The sequence below is a fragment of the Lytechinus variegatus genome, chromosome 13, assembly GCF_018143015.1.
Source record: "Lytechinus variegatus isolate NC3 chromosome 13, Lvar_3.0, whole genome shotgun sequence".
NCBI classification, from domain to species: domain Eukaryota; kingdom Metazoa; phylum Echinodermata; class Echinoidea; order Temnopleuroida; family Toxopneustidae; genus Lytechinus; species Lytechinus variegatus.
This window is the reverse complement of record NC_054752.1, coordinates 3,716,315-3,730,497: the sequence shown is the minus strand read 5'-3', so window position 1 is coordinate 3,730,497 and position 14,183 is coordinate 3,716,315. Positions and strand designations below refer to the sequence as shown.

Genomic DNA, 14,183 nt, shown 5'->3' with positions numbered 1-14,183 from the left:
AACTTTAAATTGTCATAACTTTCTTATTTTACATCCGATTTCGATGAAATTTTCAGTGTTATGCTAGATGAATTTTTCTCTTTTTATTCAAATCAAGTTTTTGTTGGGGTGGACTTGTCCTTTATAATTCACACGATTCAAATCAGCTGCATGTGATCTTAACATGGTATTTATTCGTCTTTTGAAATGAAGATGGGTTCTCCTGTATTGGGCTAAACAGCAATTTGATCTTCCAAAAGTAAAATTACGACAATAGGTTTATTGAAAAAATATTAATCATACACTTCATATTGCCAAACTATCTAAATTCGTAAAGTTAAATAAAAGACTCCTTTTGTCACCAAGTCTGGTCAATGTGCACATGATACTTGACTGAACCACATAGCTCTCTGCCCCCCCCCCTTCTGCACACACACACACACACACATTGATTTACAACATGTTTTTTTTTAGCACACTGATTATTATGATATTTTATTTGAGACCATTCATGAAATCAAAACCAAGATCATTCAATGCATTATCAAGTAATTCACTCAATTTCGGAAATATCAGTCACCCCCTCCCATTTCCGCATGGTTTGAAAGATGAAAGATGAAAGATTGAAAGTGGGTATGGGGCTCAGAAATTCTTACTTTTTATTCATGTTATAATAAATACCATTAACCTGATACAGGACTGTTTTTTGAGCAACAACTTACTATTTTTTCACATAAAGAATTTACCTCGATTTAAAATTGCATGAGTAGGGGAAGGCGGGGTAAGTTGAGCATAGGGGCAAGTTGAGCCACCAGCCCCAGGCCAATAATGAATGAGTCAGACATTGTGGTGGTGTCATGTATTGATGACCCATAGCATCACCCCTTACCCCACCACATTGTTTCCAACTTTGAAACAAAAAGTAGTTTTTTAGAGGGAAAAATATGAATTTCAGCCAAAAAAGTAAAAAAGGGTGTGAAATAGATAAGTGCTTTATAAACACACACGTCTTTAAATATAATAAAGACATGATAACAACATTATTAGTCCAGGTATGGATCTTCATTCTTGTCATAGTCTTTTATATGATGGATGCATAATAAATGTGTGGATATGAAATTATCGCACTAAGTTCGGACTGGGGTAAGTTGAGCCACACAGCATGGGGCAAGTTGAGCCATGGTAATTCATATGGTAATGTAATAAAAAACAAACAAGACATAAAAATCGATTGAAATGCAGGCTGAAAGGAGCAAGTTTACATGACTGCTCTTTTCCTTTTACAGGATGTTAGTATTTATAGAGAATTAGCAAGTGAAAAGACTTTAAACAAAAAATTGACATGCTGGTTCTCCCCCATACATTTTGTACATAGTTTTTGTGGCTCAACTTACCCCAGAAGGTGGCTCAAACTTACCCCATATATGGGGCAAGTTGAGCCATTTGACATCGTTTTTTTCAAAGGTCACGATGACTTTCAGTGTGGGGATAGAAAGTTATATAAAGGTGGAAAATATTTCAGAAGAATTAAATTTCAAGGCAAGGTACTTATTTCGACAAGATTATTAATCATATCAATTCTAACATGCAAAAAGCAAAACTGTCACAACTTACCCCGCCTTCCCCTATACTGATAGAAATATTGTGTTTACCTCTAGGCTCTGTTTAATAGAAGTAATTTCCAGTCGGTACATTTCCAATCTGATTTACGGCGTTGTATACATCAGCCGTTTTCGTTACGCATTAATAAGTGTTTATTTCTTGTGTTTAATGTAATTCCTCTTAGTACTGCTTTTGTTTCATCTCGAACAGTTCCATTGTCATATCGATCTCTTCCTTGCGAATCATGAATTCTTCGTTGAAATACTAGCTTCTCCTTTATATAACTTTAAACCAATTTGTTTTTTATTTACCCGGAAGATATTTACTAATAATTAACGGTGCTTTGGTCAGTAACTCAATGATCACTTTGAATATTATTCTCAATCGGAGAATTCTGATGTTCATCGCTTGTTATTTATGGTGGAAGGTATTATAATAAAAAAAATCAATCATTGATTTATCAATATTGAACACTGAGTGTGTGTGTATTTTGTATGTCTCTCTGTTGTTTTTGTTTTAGTTTTTAACTTCATGAACATGTCGTGGGCGTGGTCTGCCATTGAAGGGTGTAATCATTTTTCAGGATTGCCTGACCTCGATCGCTTTGCTTTGATTCGAAATCTAAATCTTGATTTAAGTCGCCATTTTTTTGACCGAATCAAATGACTTTCAAAAGAACATCTATGAATAACTGCTATATGGTGTTTGGACGAGGTACGTGGCAATTTAAGAAAATGGTTGAAACCTTTCTTTAGCATTGATAAGGGGTCAGTATACTGTGAACTTTACTTGACTATCATCGAGCATTACATTATTACAGAAACCTACATAGTCACTGAATACATTTCATAGCCATTATAATTTATACGTGACATTTATTTCTCCCCGGCTGTAAGCATTTCAAGGGGATTTCACCCTGAGAAAAAGCTTGTCGTGAAAATAGCAGAAAAAATATTGGTGAGGTTTTAACAAAATGCTTTAAAGATAATTATTAGAATTTTAATTTTTGGATTTGTGATGTCATAAACGAGTAGGTGCCCTATATGTTATGTGATATAGCATCCATAGATTTCATTTGTTAATGGTTCAGGATGACTAATTTTTGTTTTCTTTTCATGATCGGATGTGAAATTAGTTGTCTATTGATATACAAAAGGTCTAGTAAAAAACGTTTTCAATTTCACAAAAAGGCATTTCATTGATTTTTACCTCTCGCTGTGAAGGAATGTCAAATATTGCAAATTACAATAACTTTTTTAAGCTTTGACGGATTTATCTCAAAACTTCCCCTTATAAAAAAAATTGAATGGTATACCATTGACTACCATTTATCATACACCATTGATATACCATTGGAATACCATTCGCACAGCACCCACCATACACCAATGGTATACCATTCAAGCCTCAATGGTATACCATTCAAACTAATTTAAATAATTCGGACCTTACTATTACCATATTCATGAGCACCATTTACCATTCATATACCATTGATCAAACACCATTCACCATTGATCTACCATATGGCCACTATAGACAGGTTTACCATTGACCACCATTCACCATTCAGCCACCATTCACTGGCCTACCATTTACCATTCAGCCACCATTCACTGGACACCATTGGCCTACCAATTACCTTACACCATTCACCATACACCATTCGCCTACCATTCAACATACACCATTCGTGTACCATTCACCATTCGTGTACCATTCACCGTTCGTGTACCATTCACTGCTCACCATACACCATTCAACTACCATTCGTCGTACACCATTCACGTACCATTCACCGCTCACCATACACCATTCAACTACCATTCGTCGTACACCACACACCATTCACCATTGATTGACCATTCACTTTACACCATTCTACCATACACCGTATACCATTGACCTACCATTTACAGTACACCATTGGCCTACCATACACCATTGAACTACTATTCACTGTACACCATAGGCTTACCATACACCATTGGCTTACCATACACCGTACACCATTGACCTACCATTTACCATACAACACTGTCATACACACTATACTATTAGTCAACCATTCAAATAACACCATTGGTCATACACTATAGACCACAAGTTCAATGGTAGACCAATGGTTTACACTGAATGGTAGACAGTAGAACAACGATGTGCAATGTATAGTAGGCCAATAAAGTACAGTGAATGGTAGACCATTGGTGAACAGCATATCTCTGGGGTTAGTGATAGGCTTAATAATGGAATAAGTATACACAAGAAAAAAAATGAAAACAGTTACTTATTTCAAGAACGTCAATAAAATGTTTTTACTATAAGAAGTTTAAGTACAGCATAAATGGCACAGAGTATTCACAAGTATAGACTTTATAATTAAAGCACATAAGTTATTAATATATATGACTTAGCTACTCGTTGATATCTATACTCTGTCAATCTTGTTATCTAAAAGTAAACATGCATCAAGACAAAGTTTGATTGAAAAACACAACAAATGAAGGCTAACATTTCCAAGAATAAACCTGTTCTCTCATATTGCTTTTTACATGGATTGAGTACTTGGCAAAACCACTGTTCTGCATACAAACCTGATACTTGTAATACAATAAACTTGATGTTAAATCTGATGTGTGTAATTGCTTTCAACGACATTAATAAACATTTTTTTACTAATAAGTTCAAGTACAAAAGAGTATTGACAGGTATGGCATAAAAGCACCATATTATGAATACATGTGACTGTGCGACTCCACAAGAGATCAATGATTGCACTCCACATAAATATTATGTTAATCTTCCTATAAACAAATTTACATGTAAGACAGAGTTTGGACAACAAACTAATGAACACCAAATTTCGAAGATTAAACTCAAAATGTGTGATAGCCTTCACATGGCCAAATGAATAAAGGGTACCACACCTAGAAGAAATGAAATATCCCCAAAAGGGGGGAAAATAGTACTCCCAAATTGGTCTCTTTTTTCTTTTCACCTAAAAAGATATATCAATGGCATGTTTCTACATAGAATTGTTAAAAGGTATTACCCGCCTAAGTATCCAGAATCCCTGATAACTTTCCTGTAGAAACAGACGCGATGCGGTTTATTGATAAATTGCATCGCGCAAAATACGGTTTCTCATAACCATCTCTCTGAGAGGTGGTTATTGCCATGTTAATCCGTTTAACTTTTCTGTAAAAACACGGGGCAAAATAGCATACGTGTCTGGCTTAAGTGCTTGAACCAAGAAGTGCGATCTCACAGTAAACATATATTCTGGCCGTTTTTTATCTCGCCAGCTGATCGCGAAACGTGTACCTGCTACAATGAGTGAGATCTACCATGAATTTTGAAAATTTTCCTAACGAGATGCAATTTTTGACATACCAAAATGCAATGTGAGGTTATAGGTTGAATTTTCCGATTTCCACCGTATTTGCGACGCGAAATGCAAGTTAATCAGATTATTCAGTCTGTAGAAACAGGTTGGTTTAAGAACGATAAGGTTATTCAAGTCCGGAAAAGATAAACTGTTTTTAATGATTTACTGTAGAAACACGCCAAAAGTTTATCATAAATACAATAATGATACATTAAGAAATAAATAATATATCACACATAGAAAAAAAATATAATGAAAATAAGGAAAGAAAATTATTCAATTTGGAACACTAAAAAACAGAAGAAAAATAGAGACCTTTTTTGCAAAATATATAGAAAATAATATATACAAGATACCAACTTATTTCTTTTCTGTCTATTTTTGTTGTGTTAAATATGTGTGAGAAAGATTATTGTCTTACACAGTAAATTAGTAGTCAATCGTAATTCGAGTCCGGAAAAGATAAACCGTTTTTAATGATTTACTGTAGAAACACGCCAAAAGTTTATCATAAATACAATAATGATACATTAATAAATAAATAATATATCACACATAGAAAAAAAATATAAGGAAAATAAGGAAAGAAAATTATTCAATTTGGAAAACTAAAAAACAGAAGAAAAATCGAGACCTTTTTTGCAAAATATATAGAAAATAATATATACAAGATACCCACTTATTTCTTTTCTGTCTATTTTTGTTGTGTTATATTGTCTTACACAGTAAATCAGTAGTCAATCGTAATTTTTTACAACCGAGCTTGGACAAAATTTAAATTCATATAATACAAAAAATATATAAATTGTGATCTTGTATATTCATGAGGACTTGCAGAGAACAGTTTTAGCAAAAAATAACAACTTTAATTCGTCAAAACTTTGTTAATCCTAAACAAATTTGGATGAGATTTTCAGTGTTTTTTGTTTGTCTGATGTACACTTTGAATTATATCACATAGCTTTCAGTCTCGAGTACCTCTAGCCCTTCAATCAAATTGGTTGGACGACCGGTTACACTTTACATATAACATAGTTATAAGGAGAATGAAGGGGACCATAGAAAGAAAGCATGAGAAAAGGGGAGATTTTGGTAGAGAGAGAATGAATCAGAAAAGGATCATGCTGAAAATTTCATTAAAATCTGATAATAACAAAGTTATTGAATTTGAAATTTAACAACATTTTGGTAAAAAATTAACCCAATGTACACACGATCGTCAGGAATATTTGTTAGGCTTATTCTATAAAATGAAATAATTATTTCATATTTTCATACATGTGTGTATGATATGTCCCACGTATCATATCATTATTTCCAGCAATGCATATCTTCACATTAAAGGTCTAGTCCACCACAGAAAAGATTGTTTTGAATCAACAGAGAAAATCAGGCAAGCATCATGCAAAATATTTCATCTAAATCGGATGCAAAATAAGACCCTCACTTTTTGTTTTGGTTTTCATTGTTTGAATTGTACAATATTTCAATTTTTTTACAGATTTGACAATAAAAAATAAAAATAAAACTTTATTTCATAGGACAATGAGGAGAAAATTATAATATTTCATATTTAAAAAACAAAGAAAAGTGAATGAGTGATGTCATCAGTTCCCTCATTTGCATACCGACCTGGATGTGCATGTAACTATTAAGTGAAATTGAGCGAAACTTAAAAATGTCATACCTTTCTTATTTTTCATCCGATTTTTATGTTTGATTTTTCTCTTTTTAATCAAATCAACTTTTTTGTTAGGGTGGACATGTCTTTGAAATAAATTTTCACTCCATTTTTTATAGTTCTCGGAGGACAAAATGTAAATTAGCGCGACTTCTTGTAATAAAATACAAAAGAACAAGTGGGGATATGACATCAGCTGGGAACGTCGTGGTCTAGTGGTTCTGACTCTCACCTTTCAAACAGAGGGTCGTGAATTTGAGTCCTAGCCATGGTGTGTTTTCCTTCAGCCCGAATTTCATCCACACTGTGCATCACTAGACCCAGATGAAGTGAATGGGTACCCGGCAGGATTAATTCCTTGAAGCTGTAATAAGAAATATTGGATGAAAACAATGCAAAGGACAGTATATTAGCTAAGGGTTCAAAATATGAATGCTTGTCATGTGTGTAAGCTTTCTTTAGAAGTTCATATATTTTTTACATATTGAGAAATTTGCAGTATACTCTACCATTCAATTGAATGATACCAATTAACAAATATCAACAAAACATTTTGTAAAATATGATAAATAAATTAATGTTTAACCATAGATGGGTAGACAATAACCTATTATATAATGGGAGGTTGCCCCAATGATGACAAATACCACAACAAATGAATACCTGGGGAAAAAGTGTCCACCCTTCCCCCCTCAGCCAACATACTGATTTTTTTCTGGGGGGGGGGTGTCAGAAAAGACGTGTGCTCCTCTAAATAGGGATGACATTTGTCCTTTCTAAGGATTTTTTACCATTCCTGACAAGGTTTTTTTTCAGCTATGCCACTGCAGGAATACAATCTGTTTTATCTCATGAAGCTTTGCATTTTTTTCTACTGAAGAAAATTCTTACACACCTACCTTTCATAAACTCCAATTGTTTCTTGTACACGGTACGTTTTCTGTGTTCAACACCCGTCGTGTCATTCCAAGATAAGGCTGGATCATCTACCTTATCATCCAGTGTATCCGTCGTCCAAACTTTGAAAATGAAATAAAATCAATTTAAGTGTTGTAAAATCTGCATGTATGTGCAGATACAAACAAAAATAGAATACTAATATAGTAATAGAAAAATAATGATCTTAGAACTTTAATGTTAAAGATATTTTTCATGGACCTCTGATTACCAGCCCAGAATTTAGGATAAAAGAAGGAAATGTGATAGTATTTCAGCGTAGTTCAGACAAGGCTGTATTATAACTGTGCATGCTTTATACTAGTAATAGCTATGTCATCTGAAATCAAATTTCTAGAGCAGCAATTTTCAAGAGGGTAATCGATGACATAAATTCCATTTTTCTGGTATTGACAATCGCAGAAGCAGATCCAAGTGGGCACATTTGACCTGTGCCCCCACCTTGAGAGCAATAGTTGATGTGTTTGATAAAAATGTGGCTTTCTTACACAAGTGTTCTCCCCCCCCCCCCCCCCCCCCCTTCGAAAGTTACAGCAAATATTTATATTAAAAATATTGTCTCATACAAGAGGATCTCCTTTTTGGTTTGCTTGTTATTTAAAGTTTCCTTGGGAAAATGTGCCCCACTACCCCCTTTGAGAAATCATGGATCCGTTCATGGACAATCATATGCCAGTGGATGAACTCCAGACGTTTTTTAGGCAAGTTTTGATCAGTAAATAAATAAAAACAGATAAAATGTGATCACAGGACAAACTTAACTTTAAAAGAGGATAAAATTTACTTTAAAAATTGATATGCCTAGCCCCATGAAAGGATCTAAGAATACCCTCCGGCACTAATGCAGTTTCACACCAGCCAACTCACAGTGAACAATTGTGTACAACGGATAGCGGAGCGTGAACGTAGCGGTCGTGTACATTTTTGCTTATTACATGACGTCATCCAGCCACTGCCGAGAACCAATTTATGAATGAAAATATAGTAAGCATGCGCAGTGCAAGCCTTTTGTTTCCCCACACAGAATTCCACCAAAACAAGTGTGCAATTCCCTATCACCTCGTACCAAAATCGACCTAGAATTTCAATTTTCCTATATTTTATATGAATTATGAAAGGTATTCTCGGAGGATCTATTTTCTCACCGATACCGCACAGGTAAGCGAATTTTGAATACTTCTTGCTTTTCCGTCAAAATCTTACGAATTAGCGTCTATATGTCATCGTGTTCCTTGGAATTTGTAGAGTCTATCGCAACGTGCATAAAGTCAATTGGCTTCCGGGTTTTGGAGCGTCGCGTGAATATGCATGAAATTGCAGTTTCGATAATTTTCGATCGATACCGGAGCGATCCGATCACGAACCAAGACCATTTACCGTGTACACAACATGACCGGATATCGTTATCGATACTTCCGCACGCAGTCCAAAGGAATTATTTTTGGGACCACGTGGTCATGACGTGATCTGCGCTATTGACCAATCAGCGGTCTTCGAATCGCTGTGCGGAGACGATCTATCCGTTGTACACAGTCTATGGACAATTGTTCGTTGTGCATGCAACTTCAAGCAAAACTCCCCACCAGAATTGTCTACACACATTTTGAGATCAATACACAATATGCCCACCACTTTTCAAAATATTGCGGATCGCTTGGATTCGCCGTCATGTTGATATGGACCGAAGTTATGCGATCAAAAGATTCGCATGCGGCATGCTGGCAGTTTGTTTGCCACATGTTAGCATGATTTGGTTGCTAACTTCAGTCCATATAAATATTACGGCGAATCCGAGAGATCCGCGAAGTGATGTCTACGGATTAGATCAACGACGTCGAGATCGAAGACTAAATACAGCCATTCCCAATATTTTGAAAAACGGTGGGTATATTAACATCGAAATGTGACTGAGAGACCTGTCATGACATTTGGGAACAAGTTCTGGTGATGAGGTATGCTGGTATTCGGCCGGTGCAAAACTGCATTAGCGCCAGTTTTCTCTGCATATTTATTGCAGCCTCTGTAGAAAAATTGAATAGGAATCGTTTGTCACTCCGTCCAGTCACAGTTCCACACACAAAGTGCACATTTTACCATTGAAATAGTATGTGCAATGAGTGGTGTGTACAGTGTAGCAAAGTTATAGACCTGCGTAGCCTTTATCATTTTTTAAACTTTAGGACCCTTACCATGTTTCACCTCCATTTTATCTCATTTACCAACATCTATCAACAACAACAACAACAAATTATAGGCCTAATTTCAAAGCAATATTTGTCGGCAAGTTTTCAATTTCAGTAAATTAACGTGTGAAGTAACAGTCTATTTATTCACAATTAAAACTTTGACAGTCTTGACATTAGCATTAACGAATCATTCATTCACGAATTCAATGTATTCAGAGATGGTTTTTGTAAAACATTGACAATAAACAATCAGGCAATATGAGCGAATTACTATTCAATGCTCGCCGATCTTAACTCTGCCAATACAAAGCATAAACCATAAGCACTCCCTATCGTCAAAGCCACGTCCCGGCCCGTAGAGCAGCGGCCAGCGCCAACGGGGCAGTGACGGTGGCAGTGCAGTGGTCGTGCATGTCGTGGCAGTACAACGACATCTAACATTTTGAGACAGTTTGAGAAATAAATCAAAGAAAATTGTTATAGAACTTACTGTTATAGCCTTCTACAAATGACTTTGAAGTCGCTGTCCGAATCTGACCCGTGTTCCTTTAGTTTTTGATGAATTATCGACGGACTTATCAACAGCAAAACGGTAGTACCGGTAGATCGAGTTTTCTTTTTCAAATATTGCACTTGGCGGTTAGACGTTCGCGCGTGCGTAGTGCGAGAACAACACGTATAATAGAGCTACCTGGCAAGCAGCCAAGCGGCCCCTCTCGCCATGGGGGGGGGGATAAATTATGACAAAATATGGGGGGAGGGGACTTCTTCGCCAAGATAAATACACATCCCGATATGGGGGGGGGGGGTGAATTAAAACCAAATCAGGGTGTCTTCTTTTTCCTCTCGATTGGTTCTGGGTTGGAAACCATGATGGCGTGAGTGCATGCCACTGTTTTCCTTGGATCTTGGAATCTATGAAAAAAGTTTTCGATCCCTTCACTTTTTTTTCCTGTTCTCTATGTCATTTTCTTTTTTATTTTCGTTGTCTTTTTTCTTTTCTGTTAATCTTTCTTTTCTTCTTTGCCTTTTTTCTTTTCTTGTTTTTTCCCCTTTATATATATATTTTTACTCACTCCTCTTCCCTTTTAATTTGCTTTTGTAATGATTGAAATTGAGATTTCATTCAGTAGATTTCTTTTCTGTTACATTGTACTATACCCTGTATGGCGGCAGGGAATTTTGATAGGGGTGAGGGAGCAAGACCATGTGGATAAATCATTTCAATCAAGTAATGCCGGCCTATAGAATAGCTCTCTTTATAAACGCCGTCCACAAGTGGGAAAGAATATTTAGAGCCTAAAATAGAATTAGAATTTTGGAAATATCATTTGTAAAAAAAGGGTGAAATAATTCATGATTGGAAGCAGCTATAATAGCGTACAAATGGGTCAGATGGGGCTTTTGACGTTGCAGACAGACCAAATCAAGGTTTGCGGATGGGAATTTGATAGAGGTTGGGGGACCAAGACAACCAACAGTGAATTCATTTTTAGCAAAATATGGGGCATTGCAAGAAACTTGCAATCGAAGCAATCGAACGCAAATCAATTTCAGACTCCAAAGTCATGAGAGTCATACTTTTCATTGCAAACTTGCAACTGATCCATAAAAAAATCCAAATTGATATGTTCTAGATAAACTTAATGTATCATCACCTGTAAATTTGCATCTGATCGAATTTTGGGATTGATTGCAAATATCTTCTTGGAACACTAAATATATAGTTCTTTTTATAAAAAGCGGCCATAAACAAGCAAAATGATTATAAAAATAGAATAGAACTTATTAATTAAAAATTAAAACCCTTTTTATCAAAAAAGATTTCATTGACCGATTGATTTTATTTTTGCATGCACCCATTGCATCAGATTTAAATTTATGTACAATAGTAAAATATAACAAATTTATAATATTGTATCATAACCACTGGATCAATAATATTTAAACACATATAGACCTTTTACTTAATAAGGACAAAGACAATTTAAAAGAATGCAAGAGACCATGTTTACAATCATGAGCGATTGCACTTGATTTGGGGAAGCTGCTCGCATAAAAGTCACAGGTCAAATATTTAATTAACTCTAAATACCTTTTAATCTTTGATATATTTTCTTTAAATCTTCGGAATTATGTTAATGGGTAATGCAATTGGGCATATCATTCAGCATTAACACAAATGGCATTCATTAGGCAAACACCACTAAGCCACTACAGCTTTACAATTATCCAACATGATTATATTATATACCACTAGGCACATACTACTAAGACACCATATTGATACCAATCATACCATTATAGAGGCACATACTACTGAGACACCATTGGGTATATAATGGTATACCATGCAGTCATACCATTAGAGGCACATACTACTCAGACACCATTTGACACCACTGAGACACCATTGGGTATATGGTATACAATTCATCATACCAGTCATACCATTATAGAGACACATACTACTGAGACACCATTGAATACCACTGAGACACCATTGTATACCACTAAGACACCATTGGTGCATGGTATACCATTCATTATACCGGTCATACCATTAGAGGCATATACTACTGAGACACTATTGAATACCACTGAGATACCATTGTATACCACTGAGACAGCATTGGATGTATGGTATACTATTCATCATACCAATCATACCATTACAAGCACATACCACTGAGACACCATTGAATACCACTGAGACACCATTGTATACCACTGAGACACCATTGGGTATATCATGGTATACCATGCAGTCATACCATCAAAGACACATACTACTGAGACACCATTGAATACCACTGAGACACCATTGTATACCACTGAGACACCATTGGTGCATGGTATACCATCCATTATACCAGTCATACCATTAGAGGCATATACTACTGAGACACCATTGTATACCACTGAGACACCATTGGTGTATGGTATACCATTGATCATACCAATCATACCATTACAGGCACATACTACTGAGACACCATTGAATACCACTGAGACACCATTGTATACCAATGAGACACCATTGGATGTATGGTATACTATTCATCATACCAATCATACCATTACAAGCACATACCACTGAGACACCATTGAATACCACTGAGACACCATTGGGTAAATGGTATACCATTCATCATACCAATCATATCATTAGTCACATACCACTGAAACACCATTCGGTATATGTTATACCATTTACCATTAAATAAACTACCAATTACCATTAAGAACTTACCATTGAAACACCACTTAAATACCATTCGCGTACCATTTACCATTCAGATTACCATTCAACTACCATTCGGCACCATTCAAATACCATTGGCGATTTTTATATTTTTCTATTATTTTTTTGCTAATTTTACAACATTTTGTCAGGGTGAACTTCCCCTTTAAATGTTGATCTAGTACCCTCTCTCGGCAATGTACATTGCGGTTTGTGCATTCATATATTTACTGATTGGCTATTAGAAATTTACTCACAAAAACTATATCCTGATTTGGGGGGTACATTGCATGCTTGAGAAGTGTTTTATATAATCAAGACAAAAATACTTTTGAGGGTATTACCAAAACTAAAGTTAGGCTTCAATTTAACTAAAATCGACAGTGTCAGGAAAATCAACGGCTTCCATAAAACCTGAAGATTTCCTTATAACAATCATACAACAAATTATAGAAGGAGTCAAGAGGATAATCTTTATGAATCGCGATCCCACAATTCTCATAAACAATTTAACACGTTTTTACTTTGGTAAAGCCGTTACCTAAGAACGTGGGATGTTTGACTGTCACGTGAAGTGACTTTTCTAAATTATTTATTTACTGCTACTTGAGACACCAAAATAAGGGATATATAACCCAGTTGTTTAAAGCTAAAATTAAGTCATTTGGGGTTACATAATATTGAAAATTCATTATACAGTGCGTATAAAAAAAAGTTTACACTTAGAAAAAATCCTGGAAAATTATACATTTGTAATATCCTGAAGATTTTCCACATTTTAACAATGGTACAGATCCATTTAAGCAAATGGCGATATAACTGTCGAAAAATATTTCCGCTTGAGTGAGCACCACTTACTTTTGAAAAAAAGTTCGTGAAAAATTATTTGCGCAGAACTTCGAATTAGTTATGCAAATAAAAGTAGACCTTAATCACGAAGAAGATGTGGAATTTAGCTAGTAATATTGATTTGAAGATATTTCTATCAATTTTCACTTGTTTCCTTGCCCAAAATACTTTGAAGAGTGCATTGCGCCCCACCCCACTCCCCCTCACACCGAGGCCATCGTGACGATATTTGCTTTACACTGAGCAGTGATTTACATGAAATGGCTTAGGCCTGATTTTCATTTTGTAAATCATTAT

At 35.4% G+C, this 14,183-nt stretch overlaps 1 long non-coding RNA gene across 1 annotated transcript; it reads right to left on the bottom strand.

The window, feature by feature from the left end:
• Positions 1-6,999: 6,999 nt before the first annotated feature.
• On the bottom strand, positions 7,000-10,324 carry LOC121426752. Its single transcript, XR_005971622.1, has 3 exons — positions 10,284-10,324; positions 7,550-7,669; positions 7,000-7,014 (listed from the first exon to the last, which is right to left on the bottom strand). It is a non-coding gene; the product is annotated as an uncharacterized LOC121426752 (long non-coding RNA).
• Positions 10,325-14,183: the final 3,859 nt, after the last annotated feature.